The 24,829-nt window shown below is 33.9% G+C and overlaps 1 pseudogene; it reads right to left on the bottom strand.

The window, feature by feature from the left end:
- Window positions 1-7,335: 7,335 nt before the first annotated feature.
- On the bottom strand, window positions 7,336-15,466 carry LOC149252611 (nucleobase-ascorbate transporter 6-like; annotated as a pseudogene).
- Window positions 15,467-24,829: the final 9,363 nt, after the last annotated feature.

Consider the following 24,829-nt stretch of genomic DNA (forward strand, 5'->3'; position numbering starts at 1 on the left):
TATAAAAAAGTAAGGTCTTCAATTTAACTAATTCTCATTTAAATTACAATTTTTAATTATTAAATGATACTTTTTTTACGAACTATCTAAAATTATTTCATTTATATATTTTTATATATATTTTAAGGTATGGTCATCGATGATAACTAACTTCCTTTAAATTATCAAAATGACTTTTTGACTCTAGTTCCTAAGTCAAAATTAGCCGTTGGTCAAAATATCCTCCAACGGCTCTGACTATTTAACATGTAAAAGCTGGATCTGTTTCTTCAACTTGTAGCCGTTGGAGGCTCTGCTTTGACTATTTAACATAAAAAGTTGGATCTGTTTCTTCAACTTGTCCTGACACACTCCTGACACACTGGTTGGTTTGAATGCGTCGACAAAGGTCTTTCTATATGTGATTTACGCCAAAATTCTACTTATAACTATAAAAAATTCCTTTTACAATGGTATAAAAATAGTCTGATTATTTTATTACTGTTAAAGTTAAAAGAAATATAATATACGATAAAATAATCTAATTATTTTATTACTCCTAAAGTTAAAAGAATTGACAAAATAAACAAAAATATATAATTTAAAAACCAAATCAATATTAAAAGCATTAATAAAAGCATTAATAAAAGTGTCAAAACTCTTAATATACTATATGATTTCTTACCATCTAATGTAGAAATAGAAATCTCTTAGCCAGAATGAGAAACAATGTGCACTATAAATTCCTACAATTTAATATAAAATTCTTTTAAATATTCAAGAAAAAAATAACAAAAAAAATTGAGAAGAAAAAATAATCAATAACAATGTGCATTATAATTTATTACAATTTAATTTAGAAAATTCTTAGACCTGAATGAAAAAGAAACAACGAAGAAACAATGTGCACTATAAATTCCAACAATTTAATATAAATTGTTTTAAATATTCAAAAAATAATAAAAAAAATTGAGAAGAAAAAATAATAAATAACAATGTGCATTATAATTTATTACAATTTAATTTAGAAATTTCATAGACCTGAATGAAGAAGAAACAACAAACAAATATTCCAAAAGAACAAACAATGCAATGCAAATTTGAAGAAACAACAAACCAATATTCCAAAAGAACAAACAATGCAATGCAAATTTGAAGAAACAACAAACCAATATTCCAAAAGAACAAACAATGCAATGCAAATTTGAAGAAAAATAGGAAAAAAATATTTTAACATTGAAAAACCAATCCTTTGTGGTAAGTGTTTAATCTCTGAATTTTATTTTTAAACTGCTCTTTACATGATTTTTAAAATTTATTTTATTAAAAAAAATAATGCTAATTAGTCCTTTTATAGCCAATGTGTTTAAAACAAAATAATAATAATAACAATTAATGTAAAATATTTTTTTATAACCAATGTGAACGTAATTACTTTGTAAAGGAAAAATTGTTTAAAATGGTTTAGTCCTTTGTTTTGAATATTTCAAATTTGCAGTTTTGTTTGCAAATTGTTTAGAGCCCATTTTGTAATTAATTTAAGAATTAGTCTTAAATAAATTATGGGACAGTTAGACTAAGGAATGTAAATTTGGTTTTAATTTTATCTTGTGACCAAAATAGCTTGTTTGCTGGTCTATTTTGTTGTTTTATAAACTTAAGGACGGAGCCTGAAGTCAAGCCAGCGAGTCTTTGAACTGCATTTGCTATGCAAATGCAAAGTAGATCAAAGCTCATTCAGTCAATCTCCAGGTTTAGTTTATAAATGTCTTACATTTTGGTATCAGAGCGGTTTATTTATCTCTGCCTTGGTGCGATTCGAATACTTTGAAACAGAGTCTAGGTTCAAAAGTAAATGTCGATGCCCTTGTATGTAATTACTGTGTCTACGCAAATGGGATATTCATTCTTCTATTCCATGGCCTGAAAATCTCCTGATTGACATTTTAAGGTTATTTGAATTAATTGTTGTCTGAACGTAGACGTTAACAGAACTTGAAAAATTTCTCTCTCTTCAATCTGGAATCTGGATATTGATAGCGCAATATTTGTAATCCACACAAGTCTCATCGGATTTTTCTCCGTCGTCGTCTTGTCCATGAACCGTGCCTATACTTCCCCTCTTAGTTCTGTGGATTGTAATTCATGGCTGCGGGATGTTAAGCTAAACCTGAAATGGGCGTCCAAGATTGAGGGGATCACTCCTGCAGTGCCTCCTCTAAAACCTATCAAGATCGAATTTCTTGAACCTCGTTCACTGGTGAACAATATTTTACCTCCAACTGTAAGCTCCTTTTAGCCTGTGCTTTTTCTAGATAAGTTCACTCTTTAAATTTGATATTGTCCAGTTTATATATTTAGAATTTCGGATCAGATAAGTGAAAAAGTAACCGATAAAAGGTAGTTTGTAAATAAGACGAGAACATTATGAACGAAAGAAAAGAAGACAGCTGATCTAAAGGCACTTCCAAGCTCTGCTATCTCAGCTAGATGGTGTAGAACTGGATAGCCTATACATAAACGTCTCTATCTTATCTTCACTTGAGCCTGGTTAATATTTCAATGAATCCGTTCCTATGCAACATATGGCTAACAGTTGTCAAGTTGGTCTCGGATTTACCTTCCGATCCTGCTGCAAGACAGTGGTTTCATTATGGAGCATTAATTTTGAACCTCTATCTTCTGTTTTCTATGGTTAATGTCGTGGCCATAGCTTTATTTAAAAAAAAAAAAATTCAATTCTCACATAACCAATCATTTGCAAAAATTTCCAAATATGCATATGATCCGAAGATCAAAATAGACCTAAATAAATAAATAATATATTCAAAATACGGTCTGCCATAATTCCTTTATGACCTGCTTAATAATGTGCTTCAAACAATATTACAATACTTCCATACATTTCTCTCACATTATATATTGCGTATATATTGTATACGGTCTATATAAAACTTCTCATGGGTATAAATTATTTTTAATTGTGGAGGCTGGAGTTTAAATATGAAGTTTTTGTATTCATTTTATAAAATATTAGGGGAAATGAATATAAGGATGACCTTTGAAGTATTACTTAAAGAAAATAACTCTAAATTGTGAGAATCTCTATTTTGAACTCAATAGTCTTTCAATGCAATTTGTAGTTATTTGCGGTAATGCTGACTGCTTTAACCTTAATTTTGATTTGCTGGAAAAATATTACAGTTATATGGAGTTTATTAAAATGTCATTTTGACTTACTCCCTTCAGTAAACATTATTTTTCTCTCTGGTTAAGTTTTGTTTATACAGCAAAATAATGTCTAGTGATCCATATAATTTTAATTAATTAGAGAATAGCCACAACATCTTTAATTAAATAAAATTATATATTTTGTTTGATAAGATCACATAAAGTTTATTTAGACATTAAATTGTAATTAATTACACTGAATATAATAAATTTTATCCCACAGGAATCTTTATTATATTTATGTAATTAATTAGGATAAAATTTCATAACCTACCCACAGGAGTTATGAATTAATAAGTTTTATCATAAAGTTTTATTGAATCTGTTTGAATTGAAAATTTAGCCCACAGGCAATTTTCATGTCATTTGATTCAATTCTTTTTAGCATCATCATAAAGTTTTATTGAATCTGTTTGAATTGAAAATTTAGCCCACAGGCAATTTTCATGTTATTTGATTCAATTCTTTTTAGCATGTTTTACATTGGTAAAACATGAAAGTTCATAAAGTTTTATTAAGTCTGTTTGAATTGCAAATTTAGCCCACAAGCAATTTTCATGTCATTTGATTCAATTCTTTTTTGCATGATTTACATTGGTAAAACATGAAAGTTATTAAGCCTCAATTTTAACATAAGCATGTGATCCTTTTGATGCAGCAGTACAACCTGCAAATTTCTCTGAAATTCGTTGTGACATTCCCGAACTTAAGGGAGATAACTACAAGATTTGGAAGGAGAGAATTCTCCTTGATTTAGGGTGGATGGACATAGATTATGCTATCAGGAAAGATGAACCATCGGCACTCACTAATACCAGCACTGCAGCGGACGTCGCGCTTTATGAACGATGAGAGCGATCCAATCGTCTAAGCATGATGTTCATTAAGACTAAAATTTCAGCTGGTATTCGAGGTTCCGTTGATCAGCATGACAAGGTCCGAGACTTGTTGAAGGCCATTGATGAACAATTCGTCTCTTCAGACAAGGCACTAGCAAGCACCCTAATCATGAAGTTCTCATCCCTGAGGCTCACCAGTGTGAAAGGTGTGCGCGAGCACATCATGCAGATGAGGGACACTGTGGCTCAATTGAAGAAACTCGAGGTTGAAATATCGGAGTCCTTCCTAGTGCACTACGTCCTAAACACCCTTCCGCACCAATATGGACCTTTCAAAATCTCATACAACACACATAAGGATAAATGGTCAATTAATGAACTCATGACTATGTGTGTTCAAGAGGAAGAGAGACTGGTGATGGAACTGGGAGAGAGTGCAATGCTGGCAACGCGTGGAAAGGGCAAATCTCAAGCCAATCGGAAAGGGAAAGGTGAAGCACCTCCCCAAGCTGATATCAAGAAGGTTTCCAAGTGCTTTTTCTGTAAGAAGAAGGGACACATAAAGAAGGAATGCGCCAAATATCAGAAATGGCTTGCAGACAAAGGTAATTTAATCTCGTTTGTTTGTTATGAATCTAATATGGTTAACGTTGATATTAACACATGGTGGATTGATTCTGGATCAACAATTCACATTTCGAATTCCTTGCAGGGTTTGCAGAGCCTAAGGAAGCCAGTGGGAAGTGAGCAAAGCATCTTATCAGGAAACAAGATGGGCTCGCATGTGGAAGCTATAGGAACATGTTATTTAGTTTTAAGTAGTGGTTTTGTTTTGGAGTTAGAAAAGACTTTTTATGTTCCAAGTTTTTCTAGAAACTTGATCTCAGTTTCAAGGCTTGTACCTTTTGGATATTCCTTAAACTTTTCAGAAAAGAATCTTTCAGTCTATTCTATAAATCTGATTATGTTGGGAATGGTATTTTGTCTAATGGTCTTTACTGCATTAATTTACAAAACAATGTCACATATGATTCAATGCATGTTCACACTGGCACTAAAAGACGATGGTTATTAACACTTCTTCATTAATAACACTACGTCATTAATGATTGACAACACTTCTTCATTAATAACACATCTTCATTGATTCCCCTCTAGTCATGGTGAGCAATTGGTTTGCAAGCTCAAGAAGTCATTATATGGTTTAAAACAAGCATCCCGCCAATGGTATTTGAAATTCCATAATGTAATTTCTTCTTTTGGTTTTGTAGAAAACATTATGGATCAATGTATATACCTGAAGGTTAGTGGGAGTAAAATTTGTTTTCTTGTTTTATATGTGGATGACCTTTTGCTAGCAACCAATGATAAGGGTTTGCTACATGAGGTGAGACAATTCCTCTCTAAAAGTTTTGATATGAAGGATATAGGTGAGGCATCTTATGTCATTGGCATTAAGATCCATAGAGACAGATTTCGAGGCATCTTGGGTCTGTCACAGGAAACCTATATTAATAAAATTTTAGAGAGATTTTGGATGAAGGATTGTTCACCAAGTGTAGCTCCCATTGGGAATGTTGGGACGATATCAGAGTGATCCAGGTTTAGACCACTGGAGAGCTGCAAAGAAAGTAATGAGGTACCTTCAAGGGACCAAAGACTACATGCTTATGTATATCCTGTTTGAGGCTAATTTACATGGTGTATGGCTTAAGAATTTCATTTTTGGGCTTAGAATTATGGATTCTATATCTAAGCCATTGAGAATATATTGTGATAATTCAGCTGTTGGTTTTATGGCTAAAAAAGTGGGAGTCGAAATAAACACATCGACATTAAGTATTTAGCTATAAGGGAACGTGTTAAAGAAAATAAAGTGGTCATTGAGCACGTAAGCACTGAGTTAATGATTGCTGATCCTTTGACTAAGGGCATGCCACCGTTTAAATTCAAGGATCATGTACTGAATATGGGACTTGGTTCCATTATGCAGTTTTTCATTGTATGGACAATGTTAATGAAATTCTTAATTATTGTGATGTTTTTTCTCATATTTATGTGCACCTTAAGTTGATTTGAGAAAATTCATTTAAGAAGGACCAAGAATAAACATAGGGTTTATTCATTAAGAAATTGTAGTAATCCGTATCCCTGGGCATTAAGATTCAGTGATTCTTTTCAGTTCTTTCCGCATGCAGAATCGCTGTTTAAGTTTATTAGTTTTCTAACAATCCACATTTAAAATAAATAAATTATTCCAAAAAACATCCAAACTAAACACTCAACGTATTAAACCAAAAACAAAAAATACCCCATAGAATTATTTATGAGTTTTACTCAATAATTTAAATGAGAAGCTAGACAATCCCATTTAACTGTTTAGGTCTTATCAACTATAAATTCCAACAATTTAATATAAAATTCTTTTAAATATTCAAAAAAAATGAAAAAAAAACTAATAAATAACAATGTAAATTATAATTTAGTACAATTTAATTTAGAAATTTCATAGACAATAAATATACAAATAAATGGTTTGTCTCTTTAATATTTGTTTCTTTAATATATAGAAATATAGAAACATATATGTTACTTTAATAAACGTTTTGTTTCTTACATGACTCCATTTAATATAATTGCATGCGGCCACTTACTGTCTCGGTACCTTTTAACTCCTCCGCTGATGACACATCGACACTCACCATTAATTTATTAATTAAATTTATTTTTATATAATTTACCTATCAGTTCTTGATTTAAGTTGGAAATTTGATGGATATAAGTGAAGTGATTTGTGAGATATATTGTTCAACCCGGGCGACGATGACATTGGTAACTTGGAATGGCATGTCAGCGGCGGATTAATAATGGCAAGGGCTAACGAGCCTGCTATCGGGCATTAAATGTCCGCTTAGCTACAAGCTCGATAGCCATATAGCTTTAGGTGGGGACGGAGTGTTCGGAAAGCACCGCGGCGTCTGTTTTATATGGCTACCGAGCTTGCAGCTAAGCGGGACGATTACACCTCCATATACACCTCCATATGGAAAGAAGGTGAAGCCCTACCTCCATTCTCTGATTTCACCATAATGAGTCAAAGTCTATCTCCTGTTATCCGGGATCGTTGGAAACCATATTCGGGGATCACCTTTTGATATGCATCTTTTCATATGGATATTCATGAAAAGGAAAAACCCGAAACGAGCGAGTGTGTATGTGTTTAGAGGGAAGTAAAAGGTTTGACCTTATATTTGTATGGTTATGGTTTGTAATGGAGGCACCGCGCCTATTTAATGCCCGATAGCAGGCTCGTTAGCCCTTTCCGATTAATAATTGGGATGCTTCCCTCGTCAAGGGCAGCTGCCTTTTCACTTCGAACCTTCCGCGTAATTGCTGTGGTGATCACATCCTTCTCTACCCTGCATCATCATGAAGTAACGGAAGTTTACTAAATTTAATGCTCACCATTTTATAAGATCTGTCATCATCACTATTAAAATATTATTATATGATTTCACTTAATACATTGAGGCCAAATCAGAATACTTACAAGGTGGAAACTACACTTCTGAAAGCGTATCTTCTTGTAATATACAAATTGTTATTAAAAAATTCTCGGTAATAAAAATAAATCATTACACATAACATTGAAACCTTAAATGTCGGGAGGAGTTTAAGAGGTAGGTGCATCTTCTAAAATGTTCCTAAAGTTGTTATTGGAGTGTTAGCCATTTATAAACTTTGTTAGCCATTTATAAAGGATCGAGTGAAGTTATTCTTTTGGGTTTAAGTGAGCTCTTATTTCCAAACACTTAGATATGCGAAAGTATAGGCTATCAAATCCAAACACTTAGATATGCGAAAGTATGGGTTATCAAATTTTTGTGTGTGCCAATATTGTTAAGAATGAAAAAATAGTTTGTTTCAAGAGTGTGACTTGTGTTTAGGATGACTCTCTGAGTTAGAATACTATTATATTTAATTTTTGTTTCTAAATGTCTTTATGTGATCGTTACTATGACTCTTTTAGTTAATATGGTAATTAATTAGAATACTCTTATACTTAATTTTTGCTTCTAAATGATGTTACTATGACTCTCTTAGTTAATATGGTAATTAATTAGAATACTCTTATACTTAATTTTTGCTTCTAAATATCTTTATGTGATCGTTACTATCTATTGTCTATTGTCCCTTGTTTTTTTAAGCAAATGTTCACTGAATGCGAAAAGCCAAAAGTATACGATTGGCTAGCAATGACCCCAACATTAAAGCAACATGAAAATGAATGATATAATTGGCTAGCAATGACCCTAACATTAGAGCAACATGAAAATGAATGACATAATAGCAACATGAAAATGAATAACATAATGAAAAGGGTATTAGGGGTATTAAGAGAAACCACACAAAACAAAGACAAAAATGACAAGTTAGGAGATCTTTATGATACCTAACTTTCACATATTTTACGTAGATTCCAATTTTCTTTACTTTTGCACATAAGTCTAAGGCTTATATCACTGAATGTTTCAAGCATCTACAAAATGTAATTTTGTTCCTTACTTCGAATTGAATAAAATTAAGATTTTTTTTTCTTGGTAAGAATTGAATAAAATTAAGTTTTTTTTTTCTTGGTAAAAATTGATAGAGCATGAAACATCTACAAAATGTAATTAAATACAATTTTCATTTTTGTGTGCAAATATTGTTAAGAATTAAAAGATAGTTTGTTTCAAGAGTGTGACTTGTGTTCAGGATGGGGACTCTCTTAGTTAATATGGCAATTAATCAGAATACTCTTATACTTAATTTTTGCTTCTAAATGTCGGGGACTCTCTTAGTTAATATGGTAATTAATTAGAATACTCTTATACTTAATTTTTGCTTCTAAATGTATGTCTTTATGTGATACGAATGGTAGCAATGACCCCAACATTAAAGCAACATGAAATGATACCTAAATTTAGTAATTTTGTTCCTTACTTCGAATTGAATAACATTAAGGTTTTACTTTCTTGGTAAGAATTGAATAAAATTATGTACTTGAATTGAATAACATTAAGGTTTTTTTTCTTGGTAAGAATTGAATAAAATTAAGCTTTGTTTTTCTTGGTAAAAATTGATAGATTAAATGGCCAGGCATGAAACATCTACAAAACGTAATTTTGTTCCTTACTTTGAATTGAATAAAATTAAGTTTTTTTTTTCTTGGTAAAAATTGATAGATTATGTAATTTTGTTCCTTACTTCGAATTGAATAAAATTAAGGTTTTTTTTTTCTTGGTAAAAATTGATAGATTATAGAATTCCATACAATAAAAAATCAAGAATATTTTTATTTTTTTTAACTTTCAAAAAATAGTCGTTTCACTTAATAATGGTAATAAGAATGGTTAATTCAAGATATATTAAAATAAGAAATTAAGAATATTTTTATTAAAATATTTGTTGTTTAATAATTCCATGTAAACTTGGGTATTGTATAATAATAATAATGGTAATAAGAATTCTTAATTCAAGATATATTAAAAATAAAAAATAAAAAATAAAAAAAATATTTTTATTTTTTTTTTAACTTTCAAAAAATCGCAGTTTCACCTAATAATGGTAATAAGAATCGTTAATTCAATTCCATCGTAGATTGCTTTTCAAAGTGTTGGTACACTAATTATATTTCCCAGTAACATTACCATATTTTTCAAAATCTATTGCATGGTTGTGCTCAGGATATTTAAAAGCTATTCTATTCCTTCTCAAATAAACTGAACAACTGTTCAGTTTGCATGGATAAAACACTTGAATGACCAGGTGTGAGTGACGTACACTACCGGCCAATTGGATAAAACAATTGTTTAATTGGCAAACAAGAAAATTGATAAGAGGAACAAATTAGCCACTGCAACCAGCTACTGCAAGAAACACTTTCAAATATGTGTGGGGCCCCAAAGTGGGTACTCCAACCTTCGTAAGCCATTCCAAATACTTGCATCTTCCTCCAAATGGTACATTCCCCCAACAATTGAGCAAACAAGTAAACCAAGGGACTGACCTTTTCCAGCCTATATTTAAAAGAACAAGCATCTTCCTTAAGAAGGCAATTGAGAAAACAAGTAAACCAAGGGACTAACCTTTTCCAGCATATATTTAAAAGAACAAGCATCTTCCTTAAGAAGTGAACCAGTCAACTTATTATGGAATTTGTTTCATTGGAGTGCTCCACCTATTGATGTATCTCCATTTGAATAGGTACCCTTGCACACATCTCCATGTTATTGGTTCAAGGCACCCACACGTGGAGGGTATCTATTCAGATGATATACTAACTATTGAACCCTTTTTTTTTGGAATCGACCAATATGGCTGAAGCATCATTGCATCAATTGAAGGTACACAAGGATCTAACATTTTCAGGTTCTAATACTACTACATAACTTATACTTGGTTAGAAAGGTGTAGAAATATTCTACATGTGATGACCTAGAGATAACAATACAGAGAGAAGATGACCTTCCTTTTACTCTCTTCCACCAACATGTACAATCTCAAAGCAAACATTCAATCCAAGAATGATCAGAACTTTCTTAAAAAATAAGGTAGATGTAATGGATGTTCAGAATTTCCCTTTGTTGTTATATTATCAGATAAAGTTTACAACATGGGGATGATCTTGCAACTCTATCGGCCCCTGTTATATTGGTGGCAACATGTGTGAATGCTACCTACCCCAGGAGAACTACAAATGATTCTGTCATGAAAAACTGAAAAGTATATACCTAGGATGAAACTAACACTAATAAGCATATCTGATCATGATGCATAAAATGCATAAGAAAAAATCCCCAATATGTAGAACATAATAAAAAGTACAAAAGAATAGATGACAATGCCCAAAAGCAATCTGTGATACATTGCATGGAATGCCATCTGAAAATCCGTACTATATTTTTCATTACTTTTTTGATGTCATTTCATTTTTGCTGTGATAATTTCCGTGCACTCATTTTGGAAGAAAATCATGAAGCTAAAGTTAATGGTAAGCCTAAAGTGCCCTGTCAACAGGAGCTAAAGTCTTTATTTCAAAGGCAAACAACGTTTACCAAAAAAATTATATTTTAAACATGTGCTATGATTAACTAATAATTCTCGCATTATGCGTGGAGAATAGAAAGCAATTGTACTGCTAGTTCTTACTAATGCCTTTGCAAGGGGGCTTAAGATATCATTGCTATAAAATTACTCTATATGACTCTCGAGTTCCAGATAAATGCTCATTGGTTCAATTTGAAGCACCAACAACAAAAACATTCTGTTGCATCTTCAAAAGTACTTACAAAAATAAACTACTCTATGCACAACATGCCTCTTTTGAATTGGAGTCAAGATAGCATATTGACCACTCTGAGAGTCTGAAATGTACTTTTCCTTTTCATTATTCTCCTTTTGCTGCTTGCCAGGAGCGGTGATCTTGAAGTGCTCTGAAAATGATTGACTAGGGCAGAGAGGCATCCATTTGAGATAATTCGTGAAAGCAGTTCCCTATTAAAGTGATAGATATAAAATATAGACATCTCAGATTTCACACTGTGAAGTTGTCTCTTTCTGAATTGAAGACACTCTAATTATTCTCCAAATGCACCAAGGCTATTGATAAAATAGAGACCCCACCTCTAAAATAGAGTTTTATCCTCAGACAGATGGGAAAAACTTGGTCAGGTTGAAAGGGAGAGCATAAAACTCTTCACTTCTAGGATCGGTTTTGAATGAATGGAACTTATCCCACCAATGATGGCCTCTGTCTTTCCTTGTTGAACTCTTCCCCCATATGTAGAGTGTTATCCAAAAACAATGCTACGCTGCTAGCAACTAAAGGTGGTGACGAGAAAATCACATTGATAATGTCATTGAACTGTTAAAAAAGCTATTCAAAAATGTTTAAAGTTAAAAACATTGAAAATTTGAAGAATGAAGGGAATGTTGCCACAATGAACTGCTAGCCAAAAAAATTCAATTTAGCCCCTAAAAGAAGTTGTAAGAACCCTACCCATCATCCATGAGTGTGGACTAGACCATGACCAGAAGAAACTATAAATTCATTGAAGTACTGTGGTACCGATAATCCCAAAAACAGAGAGAAGCCCAAGATGAACTTCATCCTGAAACTATTTAGATTGCAAAATTGAAGGAAACTGAGACCCCCACCAGCTGCTCATCAAGAATACAAAAAATTTCAGACATGAGGCAAAACCCAAAGAATTGTTGTTCTACCCTACAATTTTAAAGCTGCATCGTACAAACTGTCTGCCAATATAGGTACCCAATGAATTATTGTTTTACCCTAATATGTTGAAACTGCATTGTACAAACTAAGGGTCTGCCAATATGAGTTAACCTTAAGGTTTTATGCATACATCCATTATACATTATGGCAACAACTAAGATACTACTAGTTGACTGACTTTGCAGCTCAGCACATAGGATTTGTGTACACTGTATACATACCAAAATAACCAAAGAGGAGACAATACATGGCAGTAACAATGGGTGCTGGAATAGAAGCAAAGATTGCTCCAAATTTGCCTGGAACACATTAACATGAAATTAGCAATGAAAAATCCTAGACTAGGGAATAAACCCCAAAATGAGAACAATATCCCAACTTGAGTTGATTATCACCAGGAACAGAGAAGAATATCATAAATCCTGCTGATATCTAGAGCACCCTGCGACTCCCAACTCATGTCAACCCCAAAAGACCAGCATTCTCACTGCAAATTCCCAAGATAAGACAAATTTCAGAGCTAGTATTGCCAGAAATGGGTCAAGTTGCTTGGTTCTTACACTGATACTGTGGACCCATATCCAGTTCCAAACATCCCATCCAATAAAATTCCAATTCCCTATAGAGAGGATCATTACATTCCATCAACGACAATGATACAATCTTCCAATTACCTGAAGCCATAAGGGTGAAAGCAACGAATCCATTTCCTTACCTGCCAGCCTATACCACGGCTGATGATAGATGGAGGGGGAGGTGTAGCACTTGCAAACCTTGAAACAACATAGAATGTACCAGTAGACTGCAAATTTATGAAAGAAAAAAAAATAGTGTCAATACTCAATTTTGTTTTTAAATAGAAACCCATAGATAACTATCAGAAATGTCAATGGGATAAAGAAAATAAAAGAGAAGAAAGAATATCTGATATATGGCAAGCAGGCAGACCTCAACAAGAGACACAAATGCTGCAGCCATCATTGCAAAAGACTGTCCTCCATCAAAAACAGGTCCTCCTCATTGAAATGGATATGAAACACTTATCCTGCAAAGTAATAAAGACCATGCTGAGGCTTTGCATGAGAACGTATTGTATGAAGTGACATGACAATTAGTATGCATGCTTCTTGTAAGAATGCATACCATTTGGCACCACTAACTAGTCTAGAACGGTCTGTTCGGCAATGGGCTTGGGTCTTTTGAAGGGTATGCTTGTATGCTCCACCTACAGTGAGAATATGGGCATATGCCCACACAATAGCAATTGCAATTATGATGGCAAAACGCTCAAATAAAGGCTTTTTACGAGTCTTGATATGTCGACCATACTGAAAGGGAGGAAAAAAGAGTTTAATTAGTTAGTTTCATTCTGCAACAAATTAGTGCCACAATCTTTCCAATTACAAATCATTTAATACAACAGATTTAAAAAATCATGGAAAGACTAGGAACATGATATATGATATATATCTAGAGAGATACACTCTAGAAGTTTACACATAATGGTAATTAGTTAATTCCTTACCTGTGAAAAGAAGACCAGTGCAATAAGCTGTGGAAGCCCTATTTCAATGCATTTCCCCACCTGTAAATAACATCAGAGTACAACACTTCATTTGACTTTTTTTCAAAAAAAGAGGATATATTTTCAAACAAAACGGAAATTCAAATAGAATAGATATTACAAAATATACATCCAAACATAAATTTGAAGGCAGGTAATATGGATATCCAAACGTATGGGTGTTTGGTGAACAGAAAAAATTCTAAGTTTGATGCGAAAAACCTATCAATCTATTGAAAATTACAAAACTGGTATCGATAGGACCCAAAACTTATTATTGTAAATGCAAGTTTAATTGGTTGAAATTTAAAATAAAAACTAAGAGTTGGGCTATTAACTAATAGCTGAATAAACTGACATGATTTGGTTGAAGATATATGAGGTCCATTTTAGTGAGTTAAAGTTCATTAAATTGACAACACTTGAGTCAGGTCATTCTTATGCTAGTCAGTAATACTTTTACTGCATGCAAATATTTCTGAAATACATTTGAACCAAATGAAAGGACTTCATCTATGCTAGCTACTCAAGCTATAAAGTGCATCAACACAAGTAAAATCGAATCCACTGGATTCAAAAAGATTCAGTAGCTATGTCATTTAGTCATTATAGCTTAAATTTTCATAATGGTGGTTTCTTCGTCACAACAAGCTCATCTTCCTACGGAGATAATGGACAAATAAGAGACTATTTGCTGACACTGATTAAAGAAGGGAAATTTAGATCTCTAGTCCCATTTCATCCCAACAGGGAAACTTTACAGATCAAGAAAACATCTCATTGGTAGTGCAAAGTCACTCAAATGCCATGCCTGGGGAGGCTCCACCTAGTGGTGTTGTCTATGTGGATGCTAGCCTTTCACATTGGCTAAAACCTACAGAACCTAGCCTTCTTGCTACAGGAAATTAGCACATGAGCGAGCTCTGCCTGAGCACAGTCAATGGGTATTAGATCCTTCTAGGACAAACGAATTACTACAAGAGATACAAATTATCCACAGAAGTTTCTAATCGAAGCGAACTGCTTCAGTGACAATATCCCTGGTTGTGGACCTCATCAGGAAAGTAACTGAATTTATCATAATTGATGGAGTCATAGCCCCACCTTGTTTTAGTCCTATTTCATCTCATATTTAGCGTTGTATTTATTCTTATTAATAATTTTATATACATTGTGTACAAATAGCTCTGAAATCTGCCCTGTTTGAAGCTGTCTCTTCACCCATTTCACTATATCTTTGTCCTGGGTGAACATGACTGGCCTCCTACCAGTAAGAAGTTCCAACAATACAATTCCGAAGCTGTAGACATCAGATTCTTCTGTCATCTGTCCTGTTAAATTTATTTCAGGAGAAACATACCCCAGAGAGTTAGCAGGGGTGGGTGTAGATGAAGAGGGATCTGCTGGAATGGCTGCCAGTCTATCCAGGCCAAAATCTAAGAGATGGGCTTCAAAATCTGCGTCGAATTGCACATTGTTTGGCTTCACATCGCCATGGATAATGGTCAGGTGCGCGTTGGTGTGAAGAAATTCCAGGCCTCGAGCTATTCCCAGAGCAATGAGATGCCTCATGGGTCAATTGAGAACATGTCCATCTTGATGAGAGGATTCTTGCAAAAGAGTTGCCAGGTTTCCATTGGGCATGTAATCGTATACCAGTAGCCTCACGTCCTGGTTCACATAATATCCTCTCAAGACTGTTAGATTCCTGTGCTTCACTTTTCCCAAAGCCTCTGCTTCTCGTCTGAAGACACTCTCCTTGATTGGTCTGTCTGCTAATCTCCTGATTGATAGCATTGTTCCATCCTACAAACATGCCTTGAACACGATTCCGTACCTGGTTCTGCTCAGTACATGTTCTTCATCAAAATTCCCTCTGGCTTCCAGAGCATTGGAGTAAGAAATTGGGTTGTAGAACATGATCAGTTTCTTCTCTCAGTCGCCGTCTATTGCGCTCCATTTTCACAAGACAAATCACCAGGCAGGCTGTGGCGCTGACAAGAAACAGTACCCCTTATGCCACAGCTATGGTGATTAACAGTATAGCCCGCTTTCCATGCCGATGATGGCGATGCTCATAATGATGATGTTGGCAAGTGGTGTTGAGAGGCATGCCACAGAGCAGAGGATTGAAAGCAAACAACGACGCATTGAAGCATGCTGCGAGGGTTGCAGGAATTTCACCTCTTAGATGATTGTGAGAGAGATTCAAGAGTTGGAAAGAATGGATTTTGCTTAGAGCTGCTGGAATTTTGCCAGAGAGATTGTTTGTAGACAGGTCCATTTCCTCCAAATTTGTTGCTAAATCTCCTATCTCACTCGGAATGCTGCCACTAAGAGAATTTCTCTCCAGAAAAAGCTTTCTTAGATTCTTAAGTCGTCGCACTAATTTTGGGATTGTGCCTGTAAGATTGTTCCCATCTGGAGCCACAGATTCCAAAACCCAGGTCTGGGGTCTTTAGAACACCACTATTGCCATTCACGAATATATTGCTGCAATTCAGATCTCTATGAATTATGCCAGGGTTATGATTATGGAGATAATGCAATCCTTCCAATATTTGACGCGCCCAATTCTTCACCGCCTTCATGGAGACATGCCTCTGCTTCTGGCGGTACTGCCTCAGGGTCCTGGAGGTGCAGAATTCATCTTGCTAAAGCACGGAGATTGTCTCGAATAAGAGCACTAGATCTTCCCTGAGACTTATGTTGAGCAAACTTTGCTTCATCAACACCATGTTGATGTCCTTCTTGGAGTTTCTTAAGAGCTCTTAAAACTGGTAGATTCCCCACAGTAAAAAGAAGATACAAGGGCAATTTCTTCGCAAATTGCAGGCGTCTTGTTCAGCTCTTGCAGGGAAACTCTCGCTGGGAAACCTAGTGAGAAATGGAATGGGTCCAAACTCTGCCGTTATGGATTTGCCTCTGCGCATGCACGTGAGGGAGGAAGGGAGTCATACCGTTTTTGCCGTAACTGTCTCAACTGGGAGAAAGGGAGTTACACAGTTTTTGCTGTAACTGTCTCAACTATTAAGTATTAATCTGACGGTCAACAAAACTCCAATCGTCTAACATTTCATCGGAGGGTGCAAATCAGTACATGGGGGCAGTTTGGGCAATTGATTTCAAAGGGAACGCCTTACGGTGTAACTATAATTAGTTTTCCAAAAATTTTCATCAAATTTTATTAAAATCAATCTAAATTTTATTGTTCTTGGAGCTAAAGCTAGACCTCCTAGACCTCCATACACTTCGAACATAAAAACATAAAAAGCAACATTAATTTTGTCAAACAATTTTGCACTAGCATCAACACTGATGATATATAAAAGAATAAAATATTTTACATAAAAATTGATTGTCAAATGATTTGCTTATTTTCAACAATGATTTGGTTGATGGATTTTGTTGAATGATTGTGAATTAATTTTAATTTTTTTTGATGTGGTTCACGGACCTCTCATAGTCAGGTGTTGCATGTCCATTGAATTTTTCATAGCCAAGTGCTTCAACTTCAATATTTATGATATATAAATTTAAGATATTTTTACGGAAATAGCATTAAGCTATATTAGAATTAGGTTAGAGGAATTTCAAATCTTTAAATTATAAAGGGTGGAGATTTAATAATTTGAAAATTTCCTCTAATACATAATCCAATAAACTAAATAGAAAATTAAAAAAATAAAATAAAAAATAAAAACATTTTTTTTTTAATTATAAATAGTATTTACATTAAACATTTGAGCTCCACAATAATAATCAAATTTTTACACAAACTCTTTCTTATCTTATCTGTTCCAATCCATTCACCGGTCCGTTCGTTTGATCAATCCATTGTAATGCGGGTGCAGATAAACACCAATTCCTCGAGTGCGGGACACCTCTGGTCATGGGCATGTCTGCAGTCCACGAGGTCGAAGAATCTTCACTAATCATGGCTCGATTGTTTCTAAAGGTGGCTAGAGAGTTTTTTATTTTTATTTTTTAAAACACTGATTTATAATGTTATCAAAGAGCTTAAATATGTTATTAACGGTTGTTAATATCATCTGTGCAAGGTTCTCTAAAGCTTGTGATTATAGTTGTGGTAAAATTTCCAGATTATTCACAGGAATTGGTTTAAAAATAATGTTTTATATTAAAAATAATTAATATAAATATTGTTTTTTAATAATTTATAGTAATTATTATTAATTAATTAAACTCAAGTATTTATATTTAACAATTAAGGACTAATATTTTTTTTGTTAAGCTTGGTAGGACTCTCTCATTTTCGATTTTACTTGTCCATTATTTACCCCACAACCGGGGAAGGGTAGTACAAGATTCAAACCAAATATCTCCGATTCGGTGAGACTTCATTCCACAACCATCGCCACTTGAGCTACCTCAGGCGGAACACACCCAATGAATATTAAAAAGCCTATAAATAACATTATACCCAACAAATATGAACCCTTAAATTAATAAACCCAAGATATTGATATTATAAATCCAAGGAAATAATAAACCCAAGGGGTTTATACTAAAAACCCAAAGGATTATAAACCCAAGGAAATAATATTAAACCCAAGTGATCAATATTATAAACTCAAGGTATAAAAACCCTAAGATAAATATTATAAACCCTAAAACAATCATGGTTGACCATGATTGATTTTCATATTGAGACAATCTTTTTCACAATGCGACGTTGGACCATGGTTGACCATGATTGATTTTAATATGCAGACAATCTTTGTAACAATGTGACATTGGACCATGGTTGATTTTCATATTGAGAAAATATTTATCACAATGTGACGTTGGACCGAGGTTGACCATGATTATAAACCCAATGGATTTATATTAAACCCAAAGATTAATATTATAAACCATATGAATAATATATACCCAAGGGATTGATATTATAAACCCAAGGGAATAATAAACCCTAGGGATAAAAATTATAAACCCAGGATATATAAACCCTAAGATAAATATTATAAACCCTAAAATAAACATGGTTGACCATGGTTGAGACAATCCTTGTCACAATGCGACATTGGACCATGGTTGACCATGCTACACCATGATTGATTTTCATATCAAGACAATCTTTGTTACAATGCGATGTTGGACCATGGTTGACCATGGTTGATTTTCATATTGAGACAATCTTAGTCACAATGCGACATTTGATCATGGTTGACCATGGTTGGCTATGATTGACCATGGTTGACCATGATTGATATTATAAACCCAATGAAATAATAAACCTAAGGGATTGATCTTATAAACCAAACAGAATAATAAGCCCAACGGATTAATATTAAAACCCCAAGGGATTATGAACCCAAGGGAATAATATTAAACCTAAGCGACAAATATTATAAACCCAAGGTATATAAAGCCTAAGATAAATATTATAAACACTAAAATAAACATCGTTGACAATGGTTGATTTTCATATTGAGACAATCCTTGTCAAAATGCGACATTCGACCAATGTTGACCATGCTTAACCATTGTTGATTTTCATATCAACACAATATTTGTGACAATGTGATGTTCGACCATGGTTGATCAAGGTTGACCATGATTGATCATGGTTGACCATGGTTGACAATGATTATCATATTGAGACAATCTTTGTCAATGCGACATAAATTATAAATCCAAGGTATATAAACCCTAAGATAAATATTATAAACCCTAAAATAAACATGGTTGACCATGGTTGAGCATGGTTGATTTCCATATTAAGACAATCTTTGTCACAATGTGATGTTGGACCATGGTTGACGATGCTTGACCATGATTGATTTTCATATCGAGACAATCTGTCGCAATGTGAAGTTGCACTATGGTTGACCATGATTGATAATATAAACCCAGGGCATTGATAGCATAAACTCAAGGGAATAATAAACCAAAGAGATTAATACTAAAATGCAAAGGGATTAGAAACCTAAGGGACAAATATTATAAACCCAAAGTATATAAACCTTAAGATAAATATTGTAAACACTAAAATAAATAGTGTTGGTAATGGTTGACCATGGTTTATTTTCATATTGGGACAATCTTTGTCATAATGCATCGTTGGACCATGGTTGACCATGCTTACCCATGGTTGATTTTCATATCAACACAATCTTTGTGAGAATACGATCTTTGACCATAGTTGACCATGAATGACCATGTTTATTTTATAAACCATAGTTGACCATGGTTCACCAAGGTTGACCATGGTTTACCATGATTGCCGATGATTATCATATTGAGACAATCTTTGTCATAATGCAACATAAATTATAAACCCAAGGTATATAAAATCTAAGATAAATATTATAAACCCTAAAATAAACATGGTTGACTATGGTTGCCCATGGTTGATTTCCATATTGAGACAATCCTTGTCACAATGTGATGTTGGACCATGGTTGACCATGATTGAATTTTATATCGAGACAAACTATTGGAATGCGATGTTGGACTGTGGTTGACCATGATTGATTTTCATATCGAGGCAATCATTGTAACAATGTGACATTCGACCATGGTAGATCATGGTTGGATATGATTAACCATGGTTGACCATGATTGATATTATAGACCCAAGGGAATAATAAACCCATGGGATTGATATTATAAACCCAAGGGAGAAATAAACCTAAGGCATTAATACTAAAACCCCAAGGGATTATGAACCCAAGGTAATATATTAAAATCAAGGGACTAATATTATAAATTGAACGTATATAAATCCTAAGATAAATATTATAAACACTAAAATAAACATGATCGACAATCTTTAACCGTGGTTGATTTTCATATTGAGACAATCCTTGTGACAATGCGACGTTGGACCATGGTTGACCATGCTTAACATGGTTGATATTCATACCAACATAATATTTTTGACAATGTGATGTTAAACCATGGTTGACCATGATTGACCATGATTGACCATTGTTGACCATGGTTGCCGACGATAATCATATTGACACAAAATTTGTCATAATGCGATGTTGGAGAATGGTTGAGATAATGATTGATTTTCATATAGACACAACCTTTGTCACAATCTGACATTGGAACATGGTTGACCACGATTGTTTTTATAAAACATGAATAACCACAGCTGAGCATGGTTGAATAATATTAAACCCAAGGTATCTAAACCCTAAGTTAAATATTATAAACACTAAAATAAACATGGTTGACCATGGTTGATTTTCATATTGAGACAATCCTTTTCACAATGTGACATTGGACCATGCGGTTAACCATTCTTGACCATGGTTAAGAAAATTATTGGTTATAAACACTAAAATAAACATGGTTGATTGTTGTTCATTTTCATATTGAGGCAATGGTTGTCACAATGTGACATTGGACCATGGTTGACCATAATTGACAAATCCTTTGTCACAATGTGACATTGGGCCATGGTTGACCATGGTTGATTCTCATATTGAGACAATATTTGTCATAATGCAACGTTGGACCATGGTTCACCATGATCGATATTATAAACCAACGGGCATAATAAACCCTAGGGATTAATATTAAAAGTCTAAGGTATATAATCCCTAAGATAAATATTATAAACCCCAAATAAAATAAACATGGTTGACCATTGTTGACCATGATTGACCATGGCTGGCAATTATTGATATTATAAACCCAAGGGAATAATAAACCCTAGGGATAAATACCAAAAACCCAAGGGACAAATATTATAAACCTCGGGTATAAAATGCCTAAGATAAATATTGTAAACACTAAAATAAACATCGTTGACAATGATTGAACATGGTTGATTTTCATAGTGAGATAATCCTTGTCACAATGCGATGTTCGACCATGGTTGAACATGCTTAACCATCGTTGATTTTCATATCAATACAATCTTTGTGAGAATGTGACATTCGACCATGGTTGACCATGATTTACCATGGATGACCATGTTTGATTTTATAAAACATGGTTGATCAAGGTTGACCATGATTGACCATGGTTGACAATGATTATCATATTGAGACAATCTTTGTCAATGTGATGTAAATTATAAACCTAAGGTATATAAACCCTAAGATAAATATTATAAACCCTAAAATAAACATGGTTGACCATGGTTGAGCATGGTTGATTTCCATATTGAGACAATTTTTGTCACAATGTGACACTAGACCATGGTTGACCATGCTTGATCATCATTGATTTTCATATCGAGACAATTTGTCGCATTGCAACATTAGGCTATGGTTGACCATGGTTGATTTTCATATTGAGACATTTGTTGTCACAATGCGACATTCGACCATGGTTGACCATGGTTAGATATGATTGACCATGATTGATATTATAAACCCAAGGGAATAATAAACCTAAGGCATTGATATTATACACCCAAGGGAATAAACTAAAGGAATTAATACTAAAACCCAAAGGGATTATGAACCCAAGGGAATAATATTAAACCAGAGAGAAAAATATTATAAACCCAAAGTACATAAACCCTAAGATAAATATTATAAAAACTAAAATAGATATCATTGACCATGGTTGATTTTCATATTGAGACCATCCTTGTCGCAATGTGATATTGGACCATGCTTAACCATAGATGATTTTCATATCAACACAATATTTGTGAAAATGTGACCTTTGACCATAGTTAACCATGATTGACCATGGATGACCATGTTTGATTTTATAAAACACGGTTGACTAGGGTTCACCAAGGTTGCTCATGATTTACCATGGTTGATGATGATTATCATATTGAGACAATGTTTTTCATAATGTGACATAAATATAAACCCAAGGTATATAAACACTAAGATAAATATTATAAACCCTAAAATAAACATGATTGACCATGGCTGAGCATGCTTGATTTCCATAATGAGACATTCCTTGTCACAATGTGATGATGGACCATGTGTTGAGTCCCAAACTTGCATCTTCCCTATACACCTTTTCAGCCTTCTTTTCCATCTACTTGACCCACCAAGGTGTCAAATCATTGCATATTAGTTTAAAAAGAGCTTATAAAATGGTTTCCTAACTATGTCTTGTGACTACTGTTTGATTTAGATTTTTGTTCAATCAGCTTCGGAAACTTATCACTTTCCGCAGCTAGCTCAAGTTTCCGCAGCCATTTTGTTGAAGACTATGTTACAGGTGTCCACTGGAGAATCCAGCCACATGGGCAAGCTGCAAATGACATGTACATGGAGCGTGTCCCCTTGGTTCAGCCGAATCACTCACAAACAGCCATGGTCAAGGACGGTCAAAGGAGTGGTCAAACCAAGAGTTTTGCGGTGGCACGACTCTGTTTTTACCACGTGAAGTTTTGCGTGGCAAGTTCCTCAATCTCCAGAGGTGTGCTAACACCTGTGGATCGATCCGTCCATACTGCTAGATCTCAGGACGTGGATATTTACGCCTCTGTTTGGCAGCGCAGAATTTAGGAATCAGTTATAGCATCTTCAGTTATAAATAACGCGTTATCATACGCTTGATAGTTAGCTTTTTATATGTAATCTTGACTGTTTTTACGAGCCCACTGTGCCGTGCTCTATCTTTATCTTATAACAGCATTTTAATATATGAGAAGACAATGTTCTTAAGTTTAATTTGTGACTGAGTATTGATTGGCCGAGGTTGCAGAGGGCCCCTGTACACCAAGGCTATGTATCCACTGTATAGTTTCTTACTTGCTTTCATTATGTTACTGCTTTTATAATCATTTGCTTGTATATATTACATTGCTTTGATATTCATGTTAATTGCTGTCCATCTTTTCTTTTATGCTTTCTCATGATTGTTAACTGATTAGTGTTTTTCTTTCAGGTTCTTGTAGGCAGCCCGGTCAATTTACATAGTTTTAATGACTAATGACATGAAATCATCTTGTCCTTTCTACTGATTTATTTTTTGAGTTTTAATTCTAGCATTGTCATTTCTTTCAGTTCTGTTTTTCTCATTTACTTTCATGCAATTTAGATACCATATTACTCCATTTGTTTATGATTACCTCCTATAGCCAAGCGACTCAAATAGTGAGGAATCAGAATATTATTTGATGTAGTATGATCTAGTTTACTTTCCTGCAAGTTAGTGATTATATTACTTATGTCATTTTTAGGGATTAAAGTATGAATGAGTAGTTTAATCTTAGTTTCATTTTATTCAATTTCATTTCCTGCAATTTAGATATCAGATTACTCAAGTTGTTTATGATTACCTCCTATAGCCAGAGCGAGTCGAAAGGTGAGGGGTCAGAATATGAGTTGAAGTAGTGTGATTTATTTTGCTTTGCTTACAGTCTTTGAATTGATTTGAGTTCAGTTTTTATTTTCTTTTTATACAGCGGTAAGGATACTGGGCTTCATTGTCACTAGTTCACTGTTTTGGTACATTTTTATTTTTTTTTGGGAATTGATTTCATCACAGCAAGTTTTGCAGCCTTTTTGAGAACTTTAAAGTTTGGAAAATCATTGTAGAAATCACCATTGCCATCCATACTTGACTTTCAATTCTGTCATCTCACATTAGGGAGTCAACAGAAGATAAACCCAAAAACAAACCAAAAATTCAAAAACGACAAAGAAATAAGAAATCGGTTATCTTGCATATACAATGCACTTCACTTCAGCAGTTTACGACTCTCGGATTGACATTTTAAATAGCAATTTAGGACACACTAAATTGACCAAACATTTTGGCGCCGTTGCCGGGGAAGTGAAACTAGGTAGCCAATTTCTTAAAAAAAAAACAAGAAAATTTCAAGGAAGGTAAAAATTGATAACTTCTCAAAGTATGCTCTCCTCTTGCACCTAGTGTGATCTGGAGGATCAGAAAAGAGAGTTATTGGTTTAATAATTTCTTGAGTATGCTCTCTTCTTTCACCTAGAGTGACCTGGAAGATCAGAAAGA

Source organism: Pinus tabuliformis, chromosome 7, assembly GCF_031772625.1.
Source record: "Pinus tabuliformis cultivar Carrire ecotype Pingquan chromosome 7, CPIR1, whole genome shotgun sequence".
Taxonomy (NCBI): Eukaryota; Viridiplantae; Streptophyta; class Pinopsida; order Pinales; family Pinaceae; genus Pinus; species Pinus tabuliformis.